Source organism: Malus sylvestris, chromosome 16, assembly GCF_916048215.2.
Source record: "Malus sylvestris chromosome 16, drMalSylv7.2, whole genome shotgun sequence".
In the NCBI taxonomy this organism is placed as follows: domain Eukaryota; kingdom Viridiplantae; phylum Streptophyta; class Magnoliopsida; order Rosales; family Rosaceae; genus Malus; species Malus sylvestris.
The window spans coordinates 26,907,544-26,925,428 of NC_062275.1; the positions used below are offsets into that span (position 1 = coordinate 26,907,544).

Sequence of the window (17,885 nt, forward strand, 5' to 3'; positions counted from 1 at the left end):
CTCAAATTAGAACATATAATTCTTGTGCATAATGATTCTCCTTTTTATTTCGTCGGCTATCCTTAGCCCACTCCATACGTCAGATCCTTTCCCAACCCAATCTGGATTTCATACTTTATGACAGGCATGTAACTTCTATTAAAATGCCCAAAGCGGAGCCCAGGTAACCAACAGTATACAAAAGTTGGACAACAACAACAACAACAACAAAGCCTTTTCCCACTAAGTGGGGTCGGCTATATGAATCCTAGAACGCCATTGCGCTCGGTTTTGTGTCATGTCCTCCGTTAGATCCAAGTACTCTAAGTCTTTTCTTAGAGTCTCTTCCAAAGTTTTCCTAGGTCTTCCTCTACCCCTTCGGCCTTGAACCTCTGTCCCGTAGTCACATCTTCGAACCGGAGCGTCAGTCGGCCTTCTTTGCACATGTCCAAATCACCGGAGCCGATTTTCTCTCATCTTTCCTACAATTTCGGCTACTCCTACTTTACCTCGGATATCCTCATTCCCAATCTTATCCTTTCTCGTGTGCCCACACATCCCACGAAGCATCCTCATCTCCGCTACACCCATTTTGTGTACGTGTTGATGCTTCACCACCCAACATTCTGTGCCATACAACATCGCTGGCCTTATTGCCGTCCTATAAAATTTTCCCTTGAGCTTCAGTGGCCTACGACGGTCACACAACACGCCGGATGCACTCTTTCCATCCAGCTCGTATTCTATGGTTGAGATCTCCATCTAATTCTCCGTTCTCTTGCAAGATAGATCCTAGGTAGCGAAAACGGTTGCTTTTTGTGATCTTCGCTAGATTGCTCCGATCATTAGTGTGGATAAGTATATAAATGGATAGAGATAGGAAAGCAAACACAAGATGTACGTGGTTCACCCAGATTGGCTACGTCCACGGAATAGAAGAGTTCTCATTAATTGTGAAGGGTTTACACAAGTACATAGGTTCAAGCTCTCCTTTAGTGAGTACAAGTGAATGATTTAGTACAAATGACATTAGGAAATATTGTGGGAGAATGATCTCGTAATCACGAAACTTCTAAGTATCGGAGTGTGGTGTCGTCTTGACTTGCCTTATCCGTCTCATAGGTAGATGTGGCATCTTCTCTGGAAGTACTCTTCCTCCATCCAGGGGTGGTATCTTTAACTGGTGGAGATGCACAAGGTAATGTATCAATTTCACTTGAAGCTTACTTGTAGTTTCAGGCTTGGTCAAGCGCGATACAAACCATGTAGTAGGAGTCCCCCAAGTCGCCGAGCTAGGGGGTCTGCTGAAAGAGGTGACAGACAAGGTAAGCAATCAGAGCTCCGACTGATTGTTCACCTTCTCCCCATCTTGCAGCAGCATGAAGGATAAAGAGAAGAAAAATGAGAAGAGATGATATGAGATACTTTTGCTTTTGAAGAAGTAACTTTCCACAGGCTTATTCTTGAACTGAGCTGGAGGGTTTTCTGGTTTCCTCCAGAGTATAAGGCCGACTGAAGAATTTGAGGGTCAAAACAAGTCCATCAAATCTAGAGTACGTTCCACCCTGCTGATATGGGATACTTTTGCTTTTGACAGAGTAATGGATGTATCGGCACGTGTGCTGTTACGCTTGTCTCCACATGCTTCCTTGTATCCTTCGCACTTGCCCTATCTGTTCCTCAAGCAGATGCGGAATCTTCCCTGGAAACATAAGATGTTGAAGATGAGTACTCGAGAGCAATGCCAGGTAAGTAATCAGGTAAGGGGTTCCAGGCAGTCAGTTCCTGGCTGGAAGCTTGATTCCAAGTGCTGACTGATTGCTCTCTTTCTCCTTGTCTTGCAGGTAAAAACAAGGCCAAAAGAAAAGACAGGGAAAAAGCATGATATGGGATACTCTTGCTTTTAACCCTGATGATATGAGATATTCTTGCTCTAGTATAGCTTGTTTGCAGAGGTATTATCGGGGGGAAAGAAAGCTGAATATTTCGAAAGGCTTCGTTGGGAGTGCCCTCTCAGATATGATGAAGGGTTGAGCATTTTTGCAGGTCTGCCTGTCCGTTGGGGATGGAGGTCGACATATATAGGAGTCTCCCTAACAACAAGTAGTAATGCTATTCCTTTACCCTGCTTGGTCATAGCACGGTAGTGGGAGCTGCCAGTTTCACATGTTTTAACTCTGTCAGAGCACTTTGAAAAAGTGGTCTGTGGTATCTGGCTCTCGAGATTCGGAGAACGATGCCTCTTCGATTTTTGAGAAAGCAATCATGCTGGGGGTCTGACTCTCGAGATTCGGAGAGCAGTGTCTCTTCGATTTTTGAGGAAGTAATCATGTTGGGAGTCTGGCTCTCGAGATTCGGAGGGCGGTGCCTCTTCGATTTTGGAGCAAGCAATCTTGTTGGGAGTGTTGTCTCGAATGTGAGTAAAGGTTGGGCATGTTTGCTAGTCTACCTTGCCACGAAGCACAAAGGTTGACACACAGGGACTTTTCAATTATCCAGCAATGGTACTGTTCCTTTACCCTCTCTTCGATTTTGAGAAAGTAGTCATGTTGGGAGTCTGGCTCTCGAGATTCGGAGGACGGTGCCTCTTCGATTTTGGAGCAAGCAATCTTGTTGGGAGTGTTTTCTCGAATGTGAGTAAAGGTTGGGCATGTTTGCTAGTCTACCTTGCCACGAAGCACAGAGGTTGACACACAGGGACTTTTCAATTATCCAGCAGTGGTACTGTTCCTTTACCCTTGTGGGTAATAATATGGTAGCTAGACCTTCAAAATTTATGTGTCTAAACTTTGTTAGTGCTGTTTCTTTGCTATTCTTTTACCTTTCTTGGTCAGAGCAATGTAGTGGGAGCTGCAAGCTTCACGTGCTCAACTTTGGCAGAGAACTTTGGCAAAGTTATCTGTGGTACCCATGAGCTATTGTTGCGTGTGGGAAGTGGGTGATTGAACAGTAAGATTCATGTGCTTTCTACTTCACCAGAAGTCTTCGACAGAATGCCCATAATTTCTGCAAAGCTGAGTGTGCGTGTGATAGGTGCTGACAAGGCTAGAAAAGTAGGTGCCTCTTCGATTTCTGAGATCGGCCCTCGTGGTCTCTGAGCAGCCCAGCTTTTGAGAAAGCGAGCGCCTCTTAGATTGATTCGGAGAACGATGCCTCATCGATTTTTGAGAAAGTAATCATGCTGGGGGTCTGGCTCTCGAGATTCGAGGAGCAGTGTCTCTTCGATTTTTGAGAAAGTAATCATGTTGGGAGTCTGGCTCTCGAGATTCGGAGGGCGGTGCCTCTTCGATTTTGGAGCAAGCAATCTTGTTGGGAGTGTTAAAATTGCTATTCTTTTACCCTTCTTGGTCAGAGCGATGTAGTGGGAGCTGCAAGCTTCACGTGCTCAACTTTGGCAGAGAACTTTGGCAAAGTTATCTGTGGTACCCATGAGCTATTGTTGCGTGTGGGAAGTGGGTGATTGAACAGTAAGATTCCTGTGTTTTCTACTTCCCCAGAAGTCTTTGACAGAATGCCTATAATTTCCGCAAAGCTGAGTGTGCGTGTGACAGGTGCTGACAAGGCTGAAAAAGTAGGTGCCTCTTCGATTTCTGAGATCGGCCCTCGTGGTCTCTGGGTAGCCCAGCTTTTGAGAAAGCGAGCGCCTCTTCGATTTCTGAGATCGGCCTTCGTGGTCTTTGAGCAGCCCAACTTTTGAGAAAGCAAACGCCTCTTCGATTTCTGAGATCAACCCTCGTGATCTCTAAGCAGCCCAGCTTTTGAGAAAGCAAACGCCTCTTCGATTTCTGAGCAGGCGCCTCTTCGATTTCTGAAGCTCCGTCGAGTGCAGATTTTTATAAGGGCTGTCATTAAGTTCCAAAGCACACTTGAATCTCCACCAGTAGAAGCTTCATTCTTGCACTTCTAAGATCTTGATTTGTCCGACCTCTTCTCTCTTCAACACCTTTGAAAATGTCTGGCCCCTCCGACCGTCGTTTTGACTTGAACCTTGTTGAAGAGGCAGCCCCGCCTTCTCCAGACAACATATGGCGCCCATCCTTCGTCTCCCCTACTGGTCCTCTTACCGTTGGGGATTCCGTGATGAAGAATGATATGACCGCTGCGGTGGTGGCCAGGAACCTTCTCACTCCCAAAGATAACAGACTACTTTCCAAACGGTCTGATGAGTTAGCTGTTAAGGATTCGCTGGCTCTCAGTGTTCAGTGTGCAGGTTCTGTGTCTAATATGGCCCAACGCCTATTTGCTCGAACCCGCCAAGTTGAATCATTGACGGCTGAAGTGATGAGTCTCAAACAGGAGATTAGGGGGCTCAAGCATGAGAATAAACAGTTGCACCGGCTCGCACATGACTATGCTACAAACATGAAGAGAAAGCTTGACCAGATGAAGGAAACTGATGGTCAGGTTTTACTTGATCATCAGAGATTTGTGGGTTTGTTCCAAAGGCATTTATTGCCTTCGTCTTCTGGGGCTGTACCGCGTAATGAAGCTCCAAATGATCAACCTCTGATGCCTCCTCCTTCTAGGGTTCTGTCCAGTACTGAGGCTCCAAATGATCCCCCTCCGGTGCCTTCTCTTTCTGGGGCTCTACCGACTGCTGAGACTTCTCCTAAGCAACCTTTGTGAAGGCTCCCTCTTGTGTGTTTATTTTGACTCATGTATATGTACATATTTGTAGCTTATCGGGGATATCAATAAATAAGCTTTCCTTCATTTCAACGTATTGTGTTAAATACACCAAAGCCTTCTTCGCTAAGTTCTTTGAATTTTCTTTTGTTGAAGCTTGTAAGTTGAAGCTTTCTGAGTGGAGCATGTAGGTTGGGGTAGTGTTCCCTTAATTTCCCGAGTGAGGAAAACTTCTCGGTTGGAGACTTGGAAAATCCAAGTCACTGGGTGGGATCGGCTATATGAATCTTAGAACGCCATTGTGCTCGATCCTGTGTCATGTCCTTCGTTAGATCCAAGTACTCTAAGTCTTTTCTTAGAGTCTCTTCCAAAGTTTTCCTAGGTCTTCCTCTACCCCTTCGGCCCTGAACCTCTGTCCCATAGTCGCATCTTCTAATCGGAGCGTCAGTAGGCCTTCTTTGCACATGTCCAAACCACCGTAACCGATTTTCTCTCATCTTTCCTTCAATTTCGGCTACTCCTACTTTACCCCGGATATCCTCATTCCTAATCTTATCCTTTCTCGTGTGCCCACACATCCAACGAAGCATCCTCATCTCCGCTACACCCATTTTGTGTACGTGTTGATGTTTCACCGCCCAACATTCTGTGCCATACAGCATCGCCGGCCTTATTGCCGTCCTATAAAATTTTCCCTTGAGCTTCAGTGGCATACGGCGGTCACACAACACGCCGGATGCACTCTTCCACTTCATCCATCCAGCTTGTATTCTATGGTTGAGATCTCCATCTAATTCTCCGTTCTTTTGCAAGATAGATCTTAGGTAACGAAAACGGTCGCTCTTTGGTATTTCTTGATCTCCGATCCTCACCCCTAACTTGTTTTGGCCTCCATTTGCACTGAACTTGCACTCCATATATTCTATCTTTGATCGGCTTAGGCGAAGACCTTTAGATTCCAACACTTCTCTCCAAAGGTTAAGCTTTGCATTTACCCCTTCCTGAGTTTCATCTATCAACACTATATCGTCTGCGAAAAGCATACACCAAGGAATATCATCTTGAATATGTCCTGTTAACTCATCCATTAACAACGCAAAAAGGTAAGGACTTAAGGATGAGCCTTGATGTAATCCTACAGTTATGGGAAAGCTTTCGGTTTGTCCTTCATGAGTTCTTACGGCAGTCTTTGCTCCTTCATACATATCCTTTATAGCTTGGATATATGCTACTCGTACTCCTTTCTTCTCTAAAATCCTCCAAAGAATGTCTCTTGGGACCCTATCATACGCTTTTTCCAAATCTATAAAGACCATGTGTAAATCCTTTTTCCCATCTCTATATCTTTCCATCAATCTTCGTAAGAGATAGATTGCCTCCATGGTTGAGCGCCCTGGCATGAACCCGAATTGGTTGTCCGAAACCCGTGTCTCTTGCCTCAATCTATGCTCAATGACTCTCTCCCAGAGCTTCATTGTATGACTCATTAGCTTAATACCCCTATAGTTCATGCAATTTTGTACGTCGCCCTTATTCTTGTAGATAGGCACCAAAGTGCTCGTTCGCCACTCATTTGGCATCTTCTTCGTTTTCAAAATCCTATTGAAAAGGTCAGTGAGCCATGTTATACCTGTCTCTCCCAAAAGTTTCCACACTTCGATTGGTATATCGTCTGGGCCTATTGCTTTTTTATGCTTCATCTTCTTCAAAGCTACAACCACTTCTTCCTTCCGGATTCGACGATAAAAAGAGTAGTTTCTACACTCTTCTGAGTTACTCAACTCCCCTAAAGAAGCACTCATTTCATGTCCTTCATTGAAAAGATTATGAAAATAACCTCTCCATCTGTCTTTAACCGCGTTCTCTGTAGTAAGAACCTTTCCATCCTCATCCTTGATGCACCTCACTTGGTTTAGGTCCCTTGTCTTCTTTTCCCTTGCTCTAGATAGTTTATAGATATCCAACTCTCCTTCTTTGGTATCTAGTCGTTTATACATATCGTCGTAAGCCGCTAACTTAGCTTCTCTGACAGCTTTCTTCGCCTCTTGCTTCGCTTTTCTATACCTTTCACCATTTTCATCGGTCCTCTCCTTGTATAAGGCTTTACAACATTCCTTCTTAGCCTTCACCTTTGTTTGTACCTCCTCATTCCACCACCAAGATTCCTTTTGGTGTGGGGAGTATACAAAAGTTGGACAATGTAAAAAATTCAAACTGGGTTACATACTTGGACCTCCTCCTTTCGCAAGGAGATAAGTGCACATGCCAGACTAAATCTGGGTTTCTCCAAAGAAAAAGGCAACAACTTACATTTCGAATGATTTGAATCCAGACAAGACAGTAGCGTCATGTTGTCAGGAGGATAGTTCAAAGCAACTGATGATACAATATAAGTAGCAAATACATTAAAGAAGCTTAAACTTTGGGTAAACACTAACAAGGATAGTGTTACAGCAATAAGAAAAACCAAAGAGTGGTTTAGAGGACTTCATTTTTCCATTCATTCCAAATGTAGCTCGTAAAATTTCACGTACACACAAATGATTGAACGAGTCAGGCGAACAATAACCTAACTTGGCGACTGTACAAAGAATATGAAAACCCTAATAAAGTTAAAGACATTAACCAACAGTAAGTGGCCCAGTGGGCGGCTCTCCAATAAACAAAAAAATGTAGGAGACCCCGGGTTCAATGCTCTGCGCTGGTGAGTGTGCATAACTGTTGCCTGAGCAGGATGAAATTCTCCATAGTCTCTTTGGGCACGAAATAGTGGATAACGGTTTGCCACTAGTTATCTCCTTTTGTAAAAACAAAAAAAATTGAAGATATCATGAAAAAATCAAACCAAAGACTCAAAATTACCATCAGCACCAAAACAAATTCGTCTGTTTTCTGAGGAATCAAGCAGAAAGATAAAATTTTTATGATAATCAAAGAATTATTATTTACCCAATATTCTCAATTGGAAAAAGGATAACAAAAGCACAACAACAAGCAATCAAGGACAAAATCAAAAACTAAAGACTTAATCAATATTGATTGATATAGGGGGGGGGAGAGAGAGAGAGAGAGAGAACCCACCGACTGAGAAAGCGAGCAAGCAGAGGTCGCGGACAACAAAACACTTATTTGAGTGATTTGTTTCTCTTCTTGTTGTTGTAAAATCGACGGTGGGTGCAATGGAATAAATGAAACAAGACACAAAATTTACGAGGTTCCTCTACAGTTAGTGTGACTGGAGTACGTCCTCGGGGTAGCAGTGATGCTTTCATTATAATTTGGAATAATAGGAGTACAAAAATAACTCTCTCTATTATCTCCTCTCCTCTTCCTCTCTTTTCTCTCTTCCTCTCTTTTTCTCTCTTCCATTCTTCTTTCCTATCTCTCCGGTGAACCTCACCACCTTTTTTGATGTTGTGTGGGATTGTATTTATAGAAAATGAGAATCGTATGAGGCAAGCTTTGGCAAACATTATTCCCACTTGTAGCTTAGTGGATTAGTGGCAAGTGTGGATATCCACCATATTTACAACACTTGTTAGTTTTTTGTTTTATTTTTTGAAAGACCTTCTTCTTGTTAGTTTTCGCATCGCATATTTCTACTTATTTGTTAAATATAAATGAAACTGTTGTCAAGCGCAAGGCTCTTAACCGTGCGGTCGTGGAGAAATTTTTAATTATGACAGGAATTGGTGGTATATCATATGTTTCTATGTAAATGGTGAAAAATTTTACTTTTTAGGTTATTAACTTTTTAACATATATATTTCATCATTTGTATAGTAACATGTAGGGGTGGTTCGGTAGGGGATACCAAACCGAAACCTTAGTCCCGATTTTCAAACTGAAATTTTCAGGATTCCCAATTTTAAGACCGATCCCAAACCAAATTTTCGGGAATCCCGAAATAATTTCGGGATTTCAAGACAAATCGAGAAATCCCAAAATAATTTTGGGCTTTTGGGCTTTTGGGCTTTTGGGTTTTTGGGCATTTGGGCTTTTCAGCTTTTGGCCTATAATGTGGGTTTGTGCACTGTGCAGTGTGCAGAATAGCCAATCACCCCAATCTGCATAACAGAACGGTTCTTCAGTAATGCCCTAACAAGAATAACATATACAACATCTCACAGTAATGCCCCAACAAGAATTACGAAAGAGCAAATGAGAGATACAAACAATATATTCACATATGCCTCAAGGCTCGGGAAAAATAATCATAAATATGTATATATGCATCTTGAACTTGATGGTGGGATTTGATTGTTCTATAATATATAATTCGATTGTTCTACAATATTCATAGCGTTGCATTACAATGGTGGAATTCAGCAAGGAAGCTAAGAGTTTGTTTGGCATCCTTCTTAGATCCAATGTTTTGTTTTAAAAATGCTGAATGTAACTAAATTACATAACATTTAACACTCATTAGCTTAAAGAAAAACTAAAACTTTGATCCAAGAAGGATATCAAACAAGACCTAATTGATTGATACCAAGTCTTGAAGAAATATATCTATCAACCAATAAATAAAGGACGTCAAGAATGTTTTGATCCAAAGTTCTAAACACTACTTGCGCTTGAACAACATGCAACCACCACAAATTAAAACTAGATTAAATGCATGTGTTTTCTCTTCCTTGTTCTACTTACCATATATATAATTAGATTTTATTGTGTAGTGTAGGGCAGTGTTCCCAAATCAATCAGCATAGATTTTCAAAGCAACCACCACAAATTAACTGCGAAGGTAGTACTAAAGCTGAATTTTTTAAGTTGTGGAATTACAGATACAACAAATATTCATAACCATCTCAAACATATTTGATAAACCACAATGTCGAACAATTAGGGAAATTAATTATTGGGTAAGTTCCAAGAATCTTTACACCACCTACAACAATTGAATTGAATTAAAACCCTAAAATCTGAGCAGCAACTAGGTTGTTAAAGTTGAGCAATTTGAAAGATGAATAACAATAATAAAGATTAAAGTGAAACAAACCTTGACGATGAAGAATTGGGATCCCTGAGCAGCCGAATGGAATTCCGAATCCCTCCTTACTCTTCAGATGCTGGAATTAAAGCGCAGGCAAAACCCTAGATGGAGAAGTGCCTTTTTGAACACGCAGACTAAAATTATAACTCATGCGAGTCACTTGTGTGCCCGAATTTGAAAACGGAGAGAGAAATCGGCGAGGAGGGTGAGCGAGGTTTGAGTCTGAGGTGAGAGAGAGTAAGTGTGAGACCATGAGTCATGACTGTGTGAGTAAGTGAGTGAGTTCTGTTCTTCTGTTTTGACTTCTGACTAGGCTTGATAATATTCAACGAACCGAATCCGACGGCTATTACAATTCCAAATATATATTTAAATTTTTTTTTATTTCGATTCGGTTCGGGATTACCGAAATCCCAAAAACTTGAGACCGATTCCTGTACTGAAATTTTTGGGATTTTTGGTTTGATATTTTTTCGGTTTGGTTTCGGGAATTTTCCGGTTCGGTTTGAAATTTTTGGTATTTTTTTCCAGCCTTAGTAACACGTGCTGTGCTATTTCATATACCGTCGTACTGAAAAATCTTCCCATCGTTTGCTCTACTTCATCTTCTGTTAGTTTTGGTAACAATAATGAATTTGTAGCTTGAAAACTCTTCTTCTCTCTCTGTTTTCTCTCTCGCCACCCGTCCATTCATTCTCGTTCTCTCACAAGACGACCTCCTAAACACCCTCACCTCGAGTTCGGCGAGCAGAGCTCGACCCAGCATCCTTGCGCCTAATCTTTGAACCCGACCCAGACTCGGTGGCGTTCCAGGTTGTTGAGTCTGCGGTGGGCCAATGATCTGAGGGTGTTCACGTTCTTGAAGCTGAAGGCGGCGATCAGGGGATTCAACAGGGAGGTGCTGATTTGGGAAGGAGGGTTTAGGTGCATTTACAGCGGAACCATCAAGGCGTTCTCTTTGATCCTCTTTCAAATTTTGTTTGTAACTTTTCGGTCTGTAATTGTAAAAAATGTAGATGGTTTTGTGAAAAGTTTGGACTAAAAATGTTGGACTTGATTTGCAATTTTTACAATTTTTATGTATCAATATTGTATATTTTTTATTTAAATTTCTCAGGCCTCACTTCAACTATTTGGGAATCAATTGTTCACTGTTTACCGTTGTATTTATTTGATTATTGCTTTGTGGGTTGTGCTATGATCGTAGTCGCGCTGAGGAAGAGAGAGAGACATAGAAAAGATAGTGCCAGGAAGGGAAAATGATTTTTCAGTTTGACCGGTACACGAGATGGTATATCACGTGTCATTATACAAATGATAGAATATGTGTGTTAAAAAGTTAATAACCTAAAAAGTAAAATTTTCCACCATTTACATAAAAACTCGTGTTATACCACCTATGTTCCCATCACAACTAAAAATAGGGAACTAGACCCACCTCATAATTTAGGAGAAGATGAAAGAGAAAAGACAATTATAATATTTTTTAAATAGTTAATTGTTAATTTATTTTTTTTATTTTTTATTCATATAGTAAAGAATTGGTTTCCACATTAGTAGATGTATGACATTGAAATAAATGTGTATGAAATTGAAAATTTTTGTCTTCTTCAATCTTGACGAAATTGTACCTACAACAAAATAAAATAACATCTTTGATCAAGTCAAAGCCTCATGCGCCCATGAGATTTTTGTGTTTTGTGGGGGCGGGGGGCGGGGGGGGGGGTGTTTGCCAATGCTGATGCCTAACTTAGTTTCTTTGAAAAATGAAGAGTTTTAAGCTTAAGTGAGTAGCAAACATAAATTGATCGAGATGGGGTATTTATAAGGAGGTGGCCGACCATAAGGGTAGGGTTTTGCCTTACTCGTGACAGTATCCAATTAGTCAAGGTGATCATTCGTAAAGATAGACGGGGAAAAATAATCCCGAAGACATTATTTATTAAATAATATCTTAGAAGTATCATTGACTGGATATGATTGAGACTCTTTACTTGTTTGAGTTGATCTTCAAACTATTAAATATAGGATTTGGTAATTAATCTTATCTTTAATGTTTTTGACTTTTTTCCCTTGCCACGAGTAAGAGAGCTTGGTGATGTCGTAGTCAGCTGGTCTAGCCTCTAGTGATGTTGGACTGCTCGTGGGAATCTTTGTGCCTCATGCATTGGGCCGCAAAAAAAAATTCCGAACCCGACCGAAAAGTTCTAAACTCGAAACCAAAAAAATCCCGAAATAAAATCCTAAAAAGTTCGGTAAACCATACCCAAAGAATCCCGATATTTCAGTACGAGAATTGGGACCTGGTCGCCAAAATGTTTGATAATCCTAAAATGATAAATATATATTAGAATAAGTTGTAACCGTTGGATTCGGTTGAGATTAAATCTCAACTGTTGGGTAAAAGGCCTCACTCACTCTCTAATATCTCAAATCGAGTCTGTGGGTGCAAACTTCTGTCATCTCTTCCTTTGACGAAAATGCATTTGCAAAACAATAACACCTTTGATTCAGGCAAAAAGCCTAAAGTGTCCACGATGAATTTGTTAGGGGGGCACTTTGGTCGAAGAATCTCCGATGCCAAAGTTACATTTTAAAAAAAGAATGTAATTTTGAGTTTGTGGTTAGCAAATACCTTACCATTTTAGTGGGATAAGTGGGGTATTTATATGAGGGTGGCTGGCTTTTTGGGTGGACAATGGCCGACCCTTTGCGGTGGTAATCAGTGAATTATTGCAAGATATTATGTGAAATACTATCTTGCAATTATCATGGTAATTATTCCCATATTAAATAGGAAGTTTTGGGAATTACCTTTTTGAATAAAATCAACAAGGGAGTGGTGAGTGGAATTTGAATAAATTCCATAAAGATCACCTTAAACTCTTCCTCAATTGAGTCGTTATTGTCTATTGCATGCGCGTGGGAATTTCGATGTGCCTTAAGGGTAATCTCGTCCTTCTTGTACAAAAATCCATGTATCACCTCCATAATTTTCAGGATTATTTTTGGCTCCACAGAGCCTGCACTCTCTCTCACACTCATACCCCTCTAATCATCTCGCCATTCTCTCATCCCCTCATCTGCTCTATCAACAAACTCAATACTCTCTCTAATCTCTCAAATCATCTTTGCACTCTTTACTCCCCCCCTTCCTCCCTTTATCAATAGACTCAACACGTTGGTCATCAAGTCGTCGACCACTACACCTCTATGACTCCATCATATTCAAGATCCAGACTTTCACGATTTCACCTCCATCTCCCACCACAACCTCCAAATCGAAGCTTCCCTGATCTGAAGTTACCAAGATTCATGAAATTATTGTACCTTGGTTTCGATTTGGTTTCTAAAATTGAGGATTAGGGTTTTAAACTTTTAATTTAAGTTGTTTGATAGACTAGAAAATTTGGGTTTGTATGATCGGATTTGGTATGAAATTATGAATTGGTATGAATTTGAATTGGCAACTAGTATGAAATTATGAATTTTTATAAGAATTGGAAATAGGCCTTGAATTTTTGTTACACTTTCAGCTATCATAAACAATTGGGCTAACCAATATCCAGTCCAAAATCCAAATAAATTTATAAAAAAAAAAAAAAAAAACCCCAACAATAAGGCTCAATCTCGAACTGTCCTAACATCTCGAAAAAAAATTCGAGCATCCTGAAATTCAGGAATCCCGAATTTTCGGTTCAGTTTCGGGTTTTAGAATCCTGTCACGAAATTATCGGTTTGGGATTCAAGCTTTGGATTTCGGTGTAGGATCCCGATCCGAACTAGCCCTAGTCATGCCCTTTTAATAAGAACATTCTTGTCTGCTTCTAGAACTTTTAAAATTATTTCTAGCTCCCAATTATCTATAAACTATTGTAAATAATGGGTATGTTTGCCCACATGTGTATAGTAATGTGTATAATAAAGTATCACATGTGAATAGTAAGTTTTGTAAGTTTCCATTGAAGTGGCTCTATAAATAGAGCACTTAGATTGTTTAAATGAAGAAGAGAAAAGGAAGAGAAAAACATCTAATAGCAATAATATACATTACTTCCTCTGCAATAGTTTGTGTTGGTATAATACTCTGCAACTGTTTCGTTCCTGTCCTGAGTAAAGGTTATCTCTCTAAATTTTGCCTATTTATAACATAAACTATTATTGAAAAAAAAAAAAGATTTGTCAACCTTGTAAAAAGTAAATTGCTATAGAAACCTTGTGAAAATACTTTATGTCCCCATTTCTTCAAGAGGGACTGTCAACATAGATTTGCTGGGACTGGTTTTACTTCGTATTTAATAAGAGACCAATGAAATGAGTCCCTGTTGAGCCAAATTTTAGTTGTGAAGTTTGATAAAAAAAAATTTACATCGATATTTTTATACTAAGAGGTGGAGGAGTTCGGCTAAGCCACATCATGGGCAACCTAAATTTGGTATCGAATTTGCCATCTACGATATTCAAATCTAAGGCCTCTCACTTCCAATTGAAGAGAAATATCACCAGACTGCAGTACTAAATGGCCGAAGTTTGATAATTTTACTCTTACTAAAAAATAAACATGGCCACTTAGTTTAGTGTGGATCTGGCATTCGTGTCGTGTTTCCTATGTTCGTGTCGTTTACATGACATACCCAATATCTTAACGGGTTATATTGTATAACACTCGTTATGACAAATAGGTAATATAACCCGACCTGTTATCTGTTAAAGAAAATATATTTTAAATCAATGGATAATCAAATGAAAAACATAATACTAAATTAGTATTATTTACATACCACATTGCCACATAAATATTACTTTAATACATAAAAACACATTTGTCCTTCACCCAAATGAAAAAAAAAAAATTAGTACATTACTACAAAATATCAAATGTTCAAGGATATGCAAAATGAAGGGAGTTGTGTTTCAAGGTTGAGGAACCCTTGCACGTTTCTTGACAATAAAACCCTTCAATTTTCATCAATCACCAAGGGAAATGGTATTAGAACTTTCGCTTGATATATGTCTTCAAGAGTTATATTGATGATATTTTTTTTAATGTGTTTTATAACTTTTAATCTCACTTTTAAGAGGATAAAACATTTATGAATATGACTAAATAAGAGAGTAAAAAACTTCGTTAGATTATTGACTCTAAAATTGAAGGTCTTTTTTTCTATACTATAATAGTTGATTTGAATTTTGGACAACATACCAAGTAAAACTTATCGCAATGATAATAAGAAACTCTCATAATAAAACTTTTAACTTTTTTATTAATTAAATAAAATAAAATAAAATAATAATACATATTTATACAATATATACACTATGGCTATTGTATTTTATAGTAATCTTTTTTAGTAGTTTAAAATCATCAAAATAACTTTTTTTCTTAACGGGTCGAAACAGGTTACCCACAGCTTACCCGCGTGTAAACCTGTTAAGAACTCGTTATTAATGTGTTATTAACGTGTGACCTGATAACGACCCGATTAGTTATCGTGTTGACCGGAAACCTGTTATTGTAGTATTCGTTATCGCGTAAGAAATTGCTTAGTCTAGTTTAGTTTGATATTCCTTACAATTGTAAGTTAAAGATCATAAATTTGAATTTCATGAATACCTAGTTCAATGTTAATTACCACATTCTTAATGTCACATTTATATCACCTCTCTAATAGACAAGGTATAAAATATCGATGATATCAAAAATATCGGTAGTCCAAAAACACGGAAATTTCGATGGAAATATCGGGATATTATCGATATCGATAAAAATTGAATAAAAACCATGGAAATTGTAAATAAAACTTGGAAATTTTTATTGAAACTTTGCAGGATGTTTATTTAGTCAATTATCTATTAGTTTATCACAAAAAATTGGAAGGAAATGCATGCATGATGGATTTAACTGATTTAAGTTGATTATATAGCGAGCTGGCAAACATTGTGAGTGTAGAAAATATGTAGTAAATAATGAAAGAAGTTTAAACACACCATAATCATTTATATATAATGAATTAGTACAATATTTTACACTTTATACATTGCATGGTAAGATACATGAGTGACTTAGTACCACATAGAATTTCTATGAGGTTTGTTGATGCACAAAATCGGAGGTCTTGGAACAACGTAAATCCGACCGTGAATCTGCAAGAAATGTAAAAAACACAAGATGTATCCTGGTTCACCCCAATGTTTGGGACCCCAATGTTTGGGCTACGTCCACACTGATATTGTATTTCTCTGAGATGATGGAGGATGAGAGGGTGAGAGCTTCTGAGGGTGAGAGAGCTCTTCCCATGGCCTAAGAATTGGCCTCCCTTAATGAGGAGAGTGAGGGGCCCTTTTATAGAATAAGGGCTCCTCACTTATTACATATTTGCCTCTTCATTTATTACATAATTACATTTGAGTCCTCTAAGTATTTATACGAGGTCTAAATATAGAAGCTCTAAGTATGGTATAAACAGCAGTCCCCCAAGTCTTCAGTCAAGAGAGTCTTTTGGTTGGAGACTTGAAATTCAATCCATGTGTGGGTCGAAGTGACTAGATGTTGTTTAGAACTGATACTCGATATGAGGCGGTGCCCAATCCGAAATGATGCTCAACCAGAAATAGCACATGTTGCGAGGCTGCTCTGTTTGTGGCTTATGTTGCCTTGGTTGGCTCGGCTTGTGACGTTGAAGGTGAGGGAATGATAGGAGCATTTTTATGCGACTTAGTTGGCTTGTTCTTGTTCATTTATGTTGTGTTTCCTTAGTTATTTTAGTGTTTAAAGTCATTTTCGTGTGTTTTCAGATTCTAAGGACAAAGTATGCAAGAAGATGCATTTTGGAGCTTTTTGGAGCAAAATTGGGCTTGGAATGGTTATCACATGCTTGGAGCAAAAGGAATGAACGAAATTGAAGATTTGAAGAAGAAAGGATTCCTAATCAACGAAGGATTCCTAATTGAAGATAGATTCCTACTCAAATGAGGATTCCTAGAAGAATGAGGATTCCTACTCTAAGAAGGATTCCTACTTGAAGTAGGAAAGTTAAGTCAAGGTTTCCTATTTTGGTTTGACCTTTCCTAATTCTAAAAGTCCTTATGTTCTAGCCACTTTGAAGACTTCATATGCATTCTAGGACACAAAACAAAGGCCCTAAACTTTTCCTACATCACAGCCGCACTTCCTTGCCCTTTCCCTTTCCTTGCCGTGCAAGGGAGAGGGTTCTTTCCTGTTTCTATGCATTAAAACACATTCCTATTGTGTTTTAATGCCTTGCCGCATATCCCTTGCACTTTCCTTTAGTTTTCTGATTTGATTTCCTATTTCTAGAAGCTTTTGACTTAATTTCTGTTTACCTAAATAACCTAGGGTTTTAATTCCTGAAATCCTTTAAATAAACCTCCTTTTTGCAGCCACAAACCATCCATTCACTCACCCATTCACGCCAAAAATCAGTCCATACACTCTGCCCAAAAACATCCTTTGCCGTCACATACATCCAACCTAACCATAAACCCATCATTCTACACCATCCATAACTCCCTAAACTCACCACCAACCCTTGTGCCGCAACAAAGGAGAGGAAGAAGAAGTGCTTGAAGGTTATAGCTGTTCAACATTGAATCGTTGGAGAATTTAGGTGTTCTCTTTCTTATGTTTACAACGTATAAATCTGTTTTCCTTTGTTTTGTGAACATGAGGAACTAAGCCTTTTTGGCTAGGGGCTATTCAATACCATGATTATACTTGCAAGATGAACTGATTACTTCCAATTGTTATTTCATGAATTGTGAATTCAATTTGCTTAACCGTTTGATTGATGACTTATTTTTTGTGTGTTGATTAAGGTGGCCAACTTAGTTTTCATGCAAGAATTTGAAGCTAAAATATAAGGAAGTTTCACCTAATAGTTACAACCTTATATTTGCAAGTAGTGGAGGTCACTTATAAACGATCGTGTTAAGTGAATTCTTGGCAACCGTTTCATGCTTTTCATAGTAACAATTGCCTCGTCAATGCTTATAGTTTTCATGAAGCTTAATGATCTTTGATTGTACCTTTATTGTGCTTTTCACGTAAGGGACTTTTAGAGAATGTTTTGAGTTGTTGTATGTGCATTCCCATCCAATTTAATAACTTAAGGAAGACTTGAAGGTTAAAAAAGTGCTATCACAGTTAACTTGGGGCATTGAGGTTCATGGTTTATTGAAAGAAGCAATTGGAAATCAACTTTGAATGCAAGTGTGTCATGTGTGGAGAAGAACCCTCTAGTTAGTCTATCACCCATCAATTCAC

At 39.1% G+C, this 17,885-nt stretch overlaps 1 pseudogene; it reads right to left on the minus strand.

Moving 5' to 3' along the window:
• Positions 1 to 17,885, minus strand: part of LOC126609249 (uncharacterized) — a 36,547-nt pseudogene that overhangs the window by 5,195 nt on the left and 13,467 nt on the right.